We start from the raw sequence: 13,332 nt of genomic DNA, 5'->3' as shown, positions 1-13,332 counted from the left end.
AAATCAGAAATTTCTTCAAGTAATCTTTTATTTTCACTTTTAAGAAAATTATGTGAAGCCTTTAATCTAAAAAATGTTTCATATAATTCATTAAAAGTATCTAAAAGCTCTTCATTATCACTTACTTCATCTTGTATCATAAAACACATATGGGGGCTTTTCTTTTCTTTGATTTCTTCATCCGAAGACAAATCATCACTATCATCCCATGTAGCCGCCAAAGCCTTCCTTTTTTTGTTGCTTTGAATATTGTTGAAGTTGTTGAAATAATTTAATTTTTGCTTATTTTTTAACAATGGACAATCTTTCTTCATATTCGTGCAAATATGCTCATTTCTTCATCATCATCCTAATCTTTTTTATCAGAAGCAGTATTGAATGCAAGCACTTTCTTGTTCTTTGTTTCATCCCCATTCTTTCTATCTTCAATTTAAACTTCATAAGCCATGAGGTTACCAATTAGATTTTTTACCGTAAGAGTTGACAAGTCATTTGCCTCCTCTATTGCGGTAACTTTCTTTTTCCATTGTGGAGTAAGTGAACAAAGTATCTTTCGCACCATCTCCACTTGAGTGTATACTTTTCCAAGACCGGTGAGAGAATTGGTGATATCGGTAAACCTTGTAAATATCTCTCCAATGGTCTCGTTTTTCTTCATTCTAAACAATTCGAATATATGTACAAGAACATAAATTTTAGATTTTTAACCTTACTTGTGCCTTCATGATACCCTGAGTGTGTGCCAAATGTCATATGCAGATGTGATCGTTGACACCATGTCGAACTTATTCTTGTCAAGAGCACAGAACAAGGCGTTCATTGCTTTAGAATCCAAATTTGCATTGTTCCTTTGAGATGTAGTCCATTCCATGAAAGGAGTAGTTGGCTTCTCGTATTTTGTTTCCACAACGTTCCAAAGTTCATAGCCAATTGATTGGAGATAGATTTTCATCCGACACTTCTAATAATTATAACTTAGTCCATCAAACATTGGTGGACGATTTGTAGAATATCCTTCCTTGAATTTTGAGTTTGAGTCAGAAGTTGATGCCATTATTTCAACCTTGCTCTGATACCAAATGTAATGTGACGCCCCTAGGTTCACACAAGGCTGTAGTCCAAGGTGAAACCAAGAATGTTAAACCTGCTATGCACCACACCGTGCAATAACATGTTTCACCATCATAATTAATATCTATCTAGTAGAGTCAACAATAGGTGTAGGTACAAAAGCAAGTAAAAGATAGTACAAGAAGTAACTGATGAAGTGAAAGTAATCCCATTAATATCTCATCATCTAACATACAGAAATACATAGTCAATATCCGAATAGATAACTGAAATACTCAACAAGTCTCAAATACAAATATCCGACAAGATGGAAATAAGGCACACAGCCTTTACAACTTCTAGAATAAGATTATCAAATGTCTAACAAAACTACAGTGGAGCTCCAAAATAAAACATAGCTAAAATAGACAGCTGAACACTAAAGTGTGTCGCCATCAACCTGCGACTCTCCGGGCTCCTGGCTCGTTACCTGAAAGGGGGAGGGACAACGAGCGTCAAAGCGCTAGCGAGCAACATCACAACCAACCCCAAGGGAACATGGCTCGTTGTATAAGAAAATACAGTTAATACATAATAGATCTAAAATCATCGATCTTACTAAAGATGATTTTAGTATTTAGAAATTTACAACACCAGAGCATAAATACAGTGCCATGTCATAGCCTACATGAGTATCATGATATCATGTCATAATCTACATAAGTGTCATGTTATAAAACTCCTGTGAGAAAGTCATAAGCAGGGTCAAGAAATATGTCCGATACAGGGACTAGATACTGTGGTTTTCCAAACACATGGAATAAGTGGCAAATGTCCAACACGAGGACTGAAATAGATTATAGTCCAACACGAGGACTTCTATGGATTATAGTCCAACACGAGGACTGTGTAACTGTGAAAAGTATATGCAGACAGATATACATAATCTAAACTTGCACGCATCTCAGTGTACATGTCTAAACTTGTGTCAAAAGTCAACCCACATGTACAGATAAGTCATTAACATGATAAGCTAGGGTCGGGTTATCGAGGCGACCCCGAAAAACAACTCAAACAGATCAAGAATCTGTAAAACAGCTCATCAGTCGACTGATGTGTCGACTGATGACGTCAGTCGACTCATATGTCGACTGATAAGGCTCAGGCATCACAGCCTCAGCTCACCAGTCGACTGACCAGTCGACTGAGAAGCTGAGAAAACAAAATCAGCCCGTCAGTCGACTGATCAGTCGACTGATGGCTAAAAATTTGCCCGTCAGTCGACTGATCAGTCGACCGATAAGCTGCAGAAACTCTGCACAAGTTATTTTTCACCCAAACTTTGATCCAAACTCATCTCCAACACTCCCAAGCATGACTAATACTGATATCAATATATTTGCACTAAACTGGAATGAAAGATCACATATAAACATTTATCAAAAATCCTTAAACACATAAAAACATGTTTAATACGTTTTGAAATCAATAAATCATGAAATAACTCTTGTCAAACGTTTTTCAAATCTAGATCTCTTTAGTAAAACATTGTTGGTCTTTTTATAAACTGAGATGCTCAATACCTCACCTCATATGCCATAAAGATTTGTTCTTTGTACTAAAAAAATACGTTTTTGGCTAAATCAAAACTCATTAAACTCAATAAATTCATGTAAAAACAAAAGGGGCAGAGTTGGGCGAGATGTTACTCGCCTCTGGGTGATGAACAACTCCTAGGTCTGAGAGAGTGTGGATCCCCTTGCTGCAATGTGAAGATTTCGCCGAAAATCCTCCAAGTTCTTCCCCAAATCACCAAGAGCAAGGCTAGGGTTTGAGGTAGGGGAGAGGGGGCTAGGGTTTTCTCAGTTCTGAAGGTGAGGGGGGTGATTTCGGGTGAGAGGGGATATATACAAACAGTTAAACCCAACCCAAACCCGAACCAAAATCAAAACAGACCCGAAACCTGAAAACTAGAAATCAGCGTATCAGTCGACTGATGTGTCGACTGATACAGTCAGTCGACTGATGTGTCGACTGATCTGGAAAATTTTTGTTTTTGTGCATGTTTTACTTATTTGCAAAACCAACGCACAAAACTCTACACCCATACTCTCATATCATCTCAAATAACTTGTTATCATGTACATCTATGACCTCAAGCTATTTATCATAAAAGAATTATTTATTTACTAATAATTCACATATATTTATATAAAAATTTACGAGGTTCTACATGTAAGGTCTTGTTTTGCTTATGTATACCAAGTGTAGGATCGTGACCCTTAAGAATAGAGCGTGCTCTTATAAAAATCTGCGAAAGCTTTACACTTAAATACTAGAGGGTGAGTTTGCAAAGTAGATTATAAATTACAAAGAAAGAATGACAATCTCAGAAAGTGAACATCACAAACACAAGCATGTATACTGGTTCCATCTCCCCGGTGTACATCCAGTCCCTAAGCAAATCCCGCTTGAGAGTTTCCACTATGATTTTGAAACCTTACAAAATCAAAAGTAAACCTGACTAATTTACAAGACCATAGAAATTGCAACCCAATTGATAAGATCATGCCAATCGTTACACCGATCTCTAGACCAAGAGATCAACCCTCTCAAACCTGAAAGAACCTTCCTTGAATCAATGTACAATTCCAATTCTATAATCCTTGATGTGGATGTGAACATGTAACAGTGGCTTATCAATCTTTTTAACTCTCTGAATATTGCCTAAACAAGCTTTAAGAATGATAGGAATAAAGGTAATATCAAAAACTCTCTTTTATGGAAAAACAGATCGAAAAACTGAAAGTTTAGAGAGTTAATTTACACAATATGTGAATCTTACAAGTGCAAAACTTGGTGCTTGTTTTTTGATGTTTAAACCTATTTATAGCCTCTGAAATGACATAATTTTAAACTCAATTAACGTCCACAAAACGACTATAAACAGTCACTTATTCAAAACCTGAAATCTAGAAAAACTGCATCTGTAGTCGACTACAAGTCATAGTAGGCGACTACACTGAGTCTAAATAGACTCCGTGAAGTCAAAAAATTGCTTAGTAGTCGACTACAAGGCATAGTAGTCGACTACACTGTAAACTCACAGATTCTAGAATTCTATTTTTAGTATTTTGGTTGTAACTTTCTCATCTGATATCGGAATGAGGTGATTTAAGATTTGTTGGAAAGATGTTAAATAGATCTACAACTTTGGCCTTTGAGTTTTTCCAGATTTTAATTTCTAAGGGGTATAAATAAAATGTTTTAATACTCACTCAATATTTATAAACTCTAATGGCTAACATAGGGGATTTCTATTGTTAACCAATACACTAAGCATGTGTTAGTGTGTTCTAACACTATGTGTGTGCATGTGTGTGAGTGATCAAGGCTTGTACAAATTTCTATGCAAAGAAAATATAAAATTACATTTTGACAATAAAATATATTATCTTCTTTGCTTCATTTTGCCTTGAACTCATCTATGTCTTGGTTATCTCTTTGAATATAATTATTGATATAGCTCTGATACTGCAAAATAAATATTGGTATATAATACACACAACATATAATATTTGTTATCATCAAAACAAACTAATCTTGGGGTCAAGATTCCTAACATAATTTATATATCTATATGTACTAGCTTGTATTTTTCTACACCTACCCCTCCCCCTGGGGGCGGTGGAGATGTTCTCGCTAGAGCTTTGATGCTTGTTATTTTCCCTCTTTTTAGGCAGCGAGTCAGGCGCATAGAGAGTCACAAGTTGATGGAGTTTCGGATTTAGCTTCCATCATTATTTATTATTAGTAGTTATGATTTATTTTCAGATATTAGAGTTGTGTTTTATTTTGGAAGGTTGTGTGCCTTAGTACTATTTCAGGTGATTCTTATGTATTAAGATATTTCATCTATGTTTCGAATATCATTTGTACTTCATTTATTTCAGTTGGAACATGATAATTATTATTTTAATATCTCCTTACTTTATCATGTTCATTGCATTCTTATCTTTATTTTATCTGCTTTGTACCTACACTTGTTTATTATTGATTCCACTAAAGAGATATTACTGTGATGGTGAAATGTATTATTGTATAGTGTGGGTGCATGACAGGTTTGATATTCTTGGGTTCACCTTGGACTGCAACCTTGTATGAAACCTGGGACGTCACATTTTCTTGTGTCCTTGATACAACTATTAAAGGGGGGGTTACTTATTTGCAATAGTTCCAATCCTCCTTCAATGTCATCATCTTCCCTAATAGGCACAAAATTTTGCAAGCTAATATTAGTCTCATCAAAGGTAACATTTATAGACTCTTCAACAACGAGTGTTCATTTATTAAAAACTTTGTAAGCCTTATTCCTTGATGCATACCCTAAAAATATTCCAACATCTATTTTAGAATCAAATTTATCATGATGATCTTTAGTATTCAAAATAAAATATTTGCAACCAAAAATTCGAAAATAGCTTATGCTGGGTGTCTTACCAAAATAAAGCTCATAAGGGGTTTTCTTGTAAATAGGTCTAATCAAAACACGATTTAAAATGTAGCAAGCTGTGTTAACGGCTTCCGCCCAAAAATACTTTAGTAAAATAAAAGCATTTATTGCAGTGCGTAGCAAGCTGTGTTAACGGCTTCCGCCCAAAAATACTTTAGTAAAATAAAAGCATTTATTGCAGTGCGTGTCATCTCTTGTATGTTATGATTTTTTCTTTCAACAATACAATTTTGTTGCGGTGTTCTTGGTATGGAAAACATATGAGTAATACCATGATGGTCACAAAAATCATTAAAATACTTGTTTTGAAATTCACCTCCATGGTCACTACGAATTTTGATAATTTTCAAATCTTTTTCATTTTCAACCCTTTTTACAAAACATAAAAAATCATCAAAGCACTCGTCTTTGTTTACAAGAAATATGACCCATGTAAAATGAGAAAAATTATCAACTAACACAAAAACATAATGCTTTCCTCCTAGTGAGGCAACACGCATAGGACTAAAGAGATCAAGATGAATTAATTGCAAAGGTTTAGTAGTGGATACCTCGATGATGGATTTAAAAGAACTTTTGATTTATTTACCTTTGGCACACTCTTCACATTGGGAATCTTTAACAAAGTTTAAGCTTGGTAGTCCTCTTATCAAGTTTTTTTTGATAGCTTAGAAATTAACTTCATGTTTGCATGTCCAAGCCGTTTATCCAAGGATCACCATCCACCGCGGCAAACTATTTTACATCTTGATCTACAAGCTCATTCATCTCAAAAGTATATACGTTAAATTTTCTAAAGGCAATAAAAATAATTTCATCTTTGAGGCTAACAATGCATCTATCCGGTTTAAAAATAATGTCATAGCCTTTATCACTTAGTTGACTAATGCTAAGAAAATTATAATTTAGTGTTTTAAATAAGTAAACATCTTCAATAATAGGAGAATGTTTCTTACCAATAATACCAATACCAACAATTTAACCTTTCTCGCCACCGTTAAAGGAGACATTGCCTCCTTCCATTTTTGATAGGGTTGCAAAAAGATCTTTATTGCACGTCATATGATGAGAGCAACCACTATCTAGATATCATACTTCTTTACGTCTTGTATGAGATATTCCCTACAAGCAAAGAAGTAATAGATAGTTTAGGTACCCAAATCTTGGGTCCTTGAACGTTAGCACTTATGGTACCTTTGAGTACCCACATCAACCCATAAGCAAAAATATCATTTCTAATTCTATAATGGGTGGAGATGTGACCACGTCTCATGCAATAGGTGCAAGTAAAATTTCTCTTGTAAGAGGGTGTATGTGATTGATGAGACCATTTTGTACCAAAATGATGGTGAGCATGGCTAGAAGAAGCATGACTAGATTTTAACAAAGTAATTTCATTGTTCAATCTCTCAATTTAAGACCTAAATTATTTGTTCTCGAAATTGAGATCTCCAATTATCTTATCTTTTAAAGCAATAGCATCATTCATAGAAGATTGTAATAATTCAAGCTTTGAATCACATGAGTTGTGTAATTTTTTAAAAGAGGAGTATTCTTTAGCTAACTTTTTAAACTCAAAATTTAATTCAACAAGTGTTGTTTCTAATTCACATTGCATGATGAAGGAGTGGTGATCGGAATCAGACATTACATCATCATCGTGAGCCATGAAACATACATTTTGATCTTGGAAGTCACACTTAGTGGCTTCTTCATCATTATCTCAATCGCTAGGTTCGGATTCTTCTCATCCCGCATGCATAGCCTTCTTCTTCTTGTACTTCATATAGTTTTCTTTTACCTTGGGGAAATCTCTTGCCATATGTCCTGGTTCACCGCATTCAAAACATTTTCCTACACAAGAGGAATACTTATTAGAACGATTTTTAAAGTTCTTATTTTTTCCTTATCAATCATGATATTCTCTTAGAAAGATGTGTCACTTCTTTCGAGATATCAATTTCACTATCGGAGAAAGAAGAATCATTTTCAATTCCTCCTTTGAGCGCAATTGATTTCATCTTTGGAGAAGGTTCTTCATTTCCTCGTTAGGGTTCATCTTCTTTCTCCTTGATCTTCTTCTCATAAACTTTAAGCTTGCAAATGAGGCCATCAAGGGAGAGCTTTGTGAGATCATTTGCCTCCTCTATCGCCGTTACTTTAGGCTCCTATGTCGGTATAAGAGAACGTAAGATCTTGTAGTTCTTCTCTTGGTTCTCAAGCACCTTGTCAAGACCAAGTAGTTGATTCACAATGTTAGTAAAACGACTAAACATAGTGTCAATAGATTCATCTGGAAGCATTTTAAACAATTCATATTCATGCATAAGATTGATAATTTTAGAGATCTTGACTTGAGGAGTTCCCTCATGAGTCACACAAAGTTTTTCCCAAAATCTCATGCGCGGTTGTGCAAGTGGAGACTCTATTAAATTGATTTAGAGTAAGTCTACAAATCAAAACATTTATAGCCTTAACATTTAGAGTAGCTAAATGCTTTTCATTTTCAGTCATGTTACGACTATAATTTTCAACATATTCTTTTTCAACAATATCTAGGATGTCAATATCAATACATCTCAAATAAATATGCATCCTAGCCTTTCAATATGCAAAATTATTGCCATTAAACAAAGGGGGCATAGATATGGATTGACATTCAAGAGCATGCACATTCATGTTTAATTCCATATGGGATCTTTACTCTAAGATGATTTAACCACAATTAAATAGAGACCAAGCTCTGATGTCAATTGAAAGTACCCTAGAGAGGGGGGTGAATAGGGTAATCAAACAAAATGTGCAACCAATAAAAATACAATTCAATCAAAGACACAAAATATAACAATAAGAAAAATAAAATAAAAGAGTGGGTGAGAGATAGTAAGCCAATAAAGACGGCGATATGTTCACGAGGTTCGGCCACTCTCGACCTATGTCCCTGACCACTTCTCCAGATAGTAATCCACTCCACAACCCGGTTTGGTAGCTAGAACTTCTTACACAATGATCTTCGACGCAACTCAACTAAGTCAAGAATCAGCCAACTCTTAAACAGCTATGGCGAATCTCGCCACGCAGCCCACCTCGACGTGGTTCAACTAAGTCAAGAGTGAACCAACTCCCAATTCATGCCCCATGCTAAGTTAAAAGATGTCATTAGTCGACCAAATCATGAGTTGAATTATGTGTCAACTTCAAACTCACAGATAAAGTTCGCCAGCTAACAAACTTCGCTCATGGCAACCTAAGTGGACCAAGTCATTCACAGTTCCGGAGAAGGCTCACCCATATCCAAGCGAGCCTCCCCCAAACATCTTCAGCAAACTTCATCCAAACGTCTTAAGTGAACTTCGTCAAGTCAGTGAACCTCGCCAAATAGCCATTTGAGGGCTATTTTCATAGACAAACCGCTCCTCACTACCTCCTATTTTAATAGTCACTTAATCCATAATTAAAGGTCATTAATTCTCTCTTTTAGCCTGTAAAGGAAGAGAGATTACTCATTAAAAAAGGGAATTGGATCATAGAGAGATCAACACACACACATAAAGAGATTACTTATCTCACATTGTGACTTTTATTGAGCAAAGGTGCTAAGAGAAGACTGAGATATCTTCCAAGCAACTAAGTTCTCATCAACAACAAAAGACTCATCATTTTAATCAGTGCGTCAACGGAGTATAAAATTGACGGCACACAGAAAAGAACCCCCCAGAAATATAAAATTTTCCTAAGTTTCATTGTATTCTTTTGTATTATTTTTATTATAATCTGAGTCAATTATAATATTAAAAGACCCAAAACAGAAGGGCGAGCCTGCTAGGGACTTCTGTCTCCCCTGACAAGAAAATCATGTCGCATACTGACACTAAGACCCTCGAATCTTTTGCTAAATCGTCGGTCATTGAATTTGACCAAGCAAAGTTCAAGGAACTCATTTATATGATCTAATCCTCATCAACAATGATTGTACACAGTTGTCATAAAATTTGTCACAGTGTAAATCTCGAGTCTAAATCGACCTTCGCGTGTGTAAAGGCAACCTTCGCCAAAAATAGTTTAAGCTTAGCTGAAAGCCAAATGAACTTTTTCCAGAGCAAAGAAAACTCAACCATCATCTTGAGTGAAGGTCAAGAAATTATTACGTATTTTGACCTCAGACATCAGTCCATAACTCCTTTAGATTTAAAGCATCCTGCGATGCTCGCTATGCTTCTTTGATAGAAGCCAAGAATGGGGCTAATCCCTCATCTAAATTTTTACAAGGGAATAACACCATCAATGATGATTCATCTAAATTCGCTAAACAAAAGTCTGGCCAATCTCACCATAAGGGATGTCTGCATATTAAGGCTAAAGATAGCGAAATTGGCTCTAAAAAGTGTCCTTAACTTGGGACAACCTATGACCTGAGTGAATTCCTATCTTTGGAAGAGAACTCACTTATGTCAGCATTGTTCGACCCTCAAGGAAGTAGTCATGGTCAGAGGAATTATCAATACAAAGTTATTCCCAAAAAAAATGAGTTGTTAGCCTCCTTAGTCATGGTGAGCCTTCAGAGGTTCGAACTAAAAGATGACGACATGTCCGAAAGGGTAAATCCTAAGGATTCACTGTCAACATGACCAGTGTAACTTTTGGAGATGTGGAAGAAGAATGCAGATAGTTCACCTGACCCATTGTACTCTCCTGGTATTAGAGGCATATTGCCCAAAGTTTATGGCGTGTATCATCACCAGGTTAAGGCAGACATTCCTATCGACAACTCCTCTCTCCAAACACGAATAGTCCATGCTTCATCTCAAGTGAATCAACCTATTTATAGTGACACCAACTCTGCCATAACATCAAATGCAACCCCTAGTTCAAGTCAAGAATGACAATGGATAGTATATGTGATGGACTAAGAAGATCTTCTTGCTTAAATGGAAGCTCAAAAGAGAGATTCAGATGAGCGAATCAAATATTTGGAAAAGATTCTTGAGCAACTCTTATTAGCATCTCAGCTTCAACCAAGTTCTTTGAAGTGGTCGATCAGCGAATCCTTTCTAGAAGGAGATTAAGTGCATTAAGATGATGCAGATTCCGATAGTTTAGGATCAGAGACGTCAGCACCTCCAAAACCAAGCAAGAAAATAAAGGCCTCTGAGACATCAAAAAATAACTCAACGCTCTTTCTGAATGAACCGAGCTCAAGAAAGTTGGAATTACATAACCTTACCCCCAATGAGTGGGACATGGTTCCCTATCCGATGAAATTCAAGCTACTAATGTTGTATTTGTTTGATGGTAACGTTCTTCGAACCAACATATCTACTACATTCATCAACAAAATAGGAATGTAGTGGGTAACAAAGCCATTAAGGCGCGGGTTTTTTTTGCACCCTACAGGGAGTAGCCTTCGATTGATTCCCAAATTTGCCCGAGGGTTCAATTAAATCATGGGCAAATCTAGAATTAAAGTTTCACACACAATTCTATGAGGAACAATTTGATGATACCATGCCAAATTCCTCTCCAAAAAGCAAAGGAAAAATAAGAAGGTCAGGGAGTTCATCAAAGATACCACAATCAAACATTGTGATATCGAGATATGCCTCTATCAATGTTACTTCAAACTTATCGACACAATTTGGTGGGATAGATAGTAGCTTACATAGGTGTTGTCATAGCCCACACATAGAACGATTTGATGAAACAAGCTGAGATAGAAAAAAAATCATCAGAATGTTTCAACAAATTCGAGTCCTGCACCAACTTTAAGGGTAACAAAAGTAATTAAGGGCAGACTTCCCAACTGAAAGCCAAAGAGACCTTCACAGTCGAGGTCTAAAATCCTAACAACTAGAAAAGGGAATAAAGGAAGAATATTCAGTGCATTTATTCTTTCAAATTTGAATATATAGTGGTCATCTTCCATGTTCTCAATAAGGGCAATTGGTTGAAGCTTCCTGAAGCTCGATGCCCTGAAGAAGTTAGAAAGATCGACGACCCCAACTACTATCTTTATCATAGAATGTTAGGACACCCGACAAAGAACTGATACATCCTTAAGGATAAGATTCAGACCTTTGTTGAGTGAGGGATTCTCAAGCTCAAATCTCAGTAGAACAAAGTTACTGCTAATATGGTGACCCTCCAATTTGGCTACATGTCGAAAATCCAAGCCTAAGATGGCATTGTCCCCATTCCTACTGCAAGGATGAAAGTGGACAACTACGACCAGCAAAACCGACAAAGCCAAGGCTTAGTCCCTCTCACTACAACAAAAGGAGAAATGATTTAGGCACATCCTGATCTTAGATGAGCATTGGACTCTTCAGAAGCCGAAGATCAGGCGCAAGATGAAGCCCTGTAATGCCATCTCGGCAATCATTAGGGAGGAATCTCCACAAGTAACCTCTCTCACTGATATGGAAGAAGAAAAGATTATCATGACAGGGACAAGATCCGGTTGAGATTATCTAAAGAACTATGATTAGCCAGGGCCTGCCAAAGAACCCAAATCAACCAAGCAAAAGGAGTTTTGATTTGACATGGCACTGTAATGTCCCTTAGATGGTCTTAAAGCCCTATTCCAGTATGACATTATGGCTCAATTAGCTAACATCCCAGCCTATATAATCTTATTTGAACTTTTATATTTGTCTAAGAAAACGAGAGAAGCTTTAAAAGAAGCTTTGAATGACAATGAGGCATTCCTCGCCCATATGATCGAGCCTTTTTCGGATGAAGAGCACAAGCAGTGTGATCAATGCTAACGATAGGAACCTTGTATTGCTTGCACCCCAGAAGACATGCTCATCAAAGACCATCATAACAATCAACCCCTTTACTATACTGCCTATGTAGGGTTGGTAAAGGTTGAGAGAATTCACATCGATCCAAGCTCTGCATTGAGCATAATTCCATGAAGACTCTTGAGCTTTCTGGGTATTCCCCTTCTCAAGTTCTTAAAAACTTCTGCCAATATATTCGGCTTCAACTCCAGTAGTAGCTGATCTCTTGGAAAGATCTGACTTAAATGTCAAATCGGTGATTTGAAAAAGGAAGTGACTTGTTATGTTATCAACGTCGAAACACCTTACAACCTTCTCCTTGGACGACAATGGATCCATTCCAACATGCTTATCCCCTCAATACTTCATCAGTGTTTCAAATATATTGATGAACAGGGGGTTCAATAAAAGTTTAGTACTGAATATCCGTATAGCACTTAGCTCCACACTTCCTTCTAGCAACTACTCTGATACTATTTGTCACGTCCCGCGCCCGTGGGCCCGTTTGCTTTTGCAAGCTGTGGGACCCTCCGAGAGCAACTCGATGTTGGTTAAAGTTCACCACCAAAATGCTAGCACTAGTTGTTCTTAGGCCTTGGGCTTCTCTATTTAAGCCACTAACATTTTTTCACACTAGTCCATGTGGGACTAAAGTAGCAGTGTCACACTACTATACAATAGCTTGTTGCCAAAAGAATTCTGGAAGCTCTTCCAGAAATGTGAAGTGAAAAAAACTGAGCCTTGATCTGAAACAACCGTCTCTGGAACTCCATGTAATCTCACGATCTCCCGAATGAATACTTGTGCATAAGTCTCTGCCGTGTATGTCTTCTTCACTGGTAAAATGTGTGCCGACTTTGTCAATCGATTAACTATGACCCAAATAGAATCATTCCCTTTACTAGACCTTGTCAATCCTAAAATAAAGTCCATCGAAATATCTGCCCACTTTCACTCTAGAATGGATAAGGGCTGTAGGATTTCTAC

The sequence above is a fragment of the Asparagus officinalis genome, chromosome 5 (genome assembly GCF_001876935.1).
Source record: "Asparagus officinalis chromosome 5, Aspof.V1, whole genome shotgun sequence".
In the NCBI taxonomy this organism is placed as follows: Eukaryota; Viridiplantae; Streptophyta; class Magnoliopsida; order Asparagales; family Asparagaceae; genus Asparagus; species Asparagus officinalis.
This window is presented reverse-complemented; position numbering follows the sequence as displayed.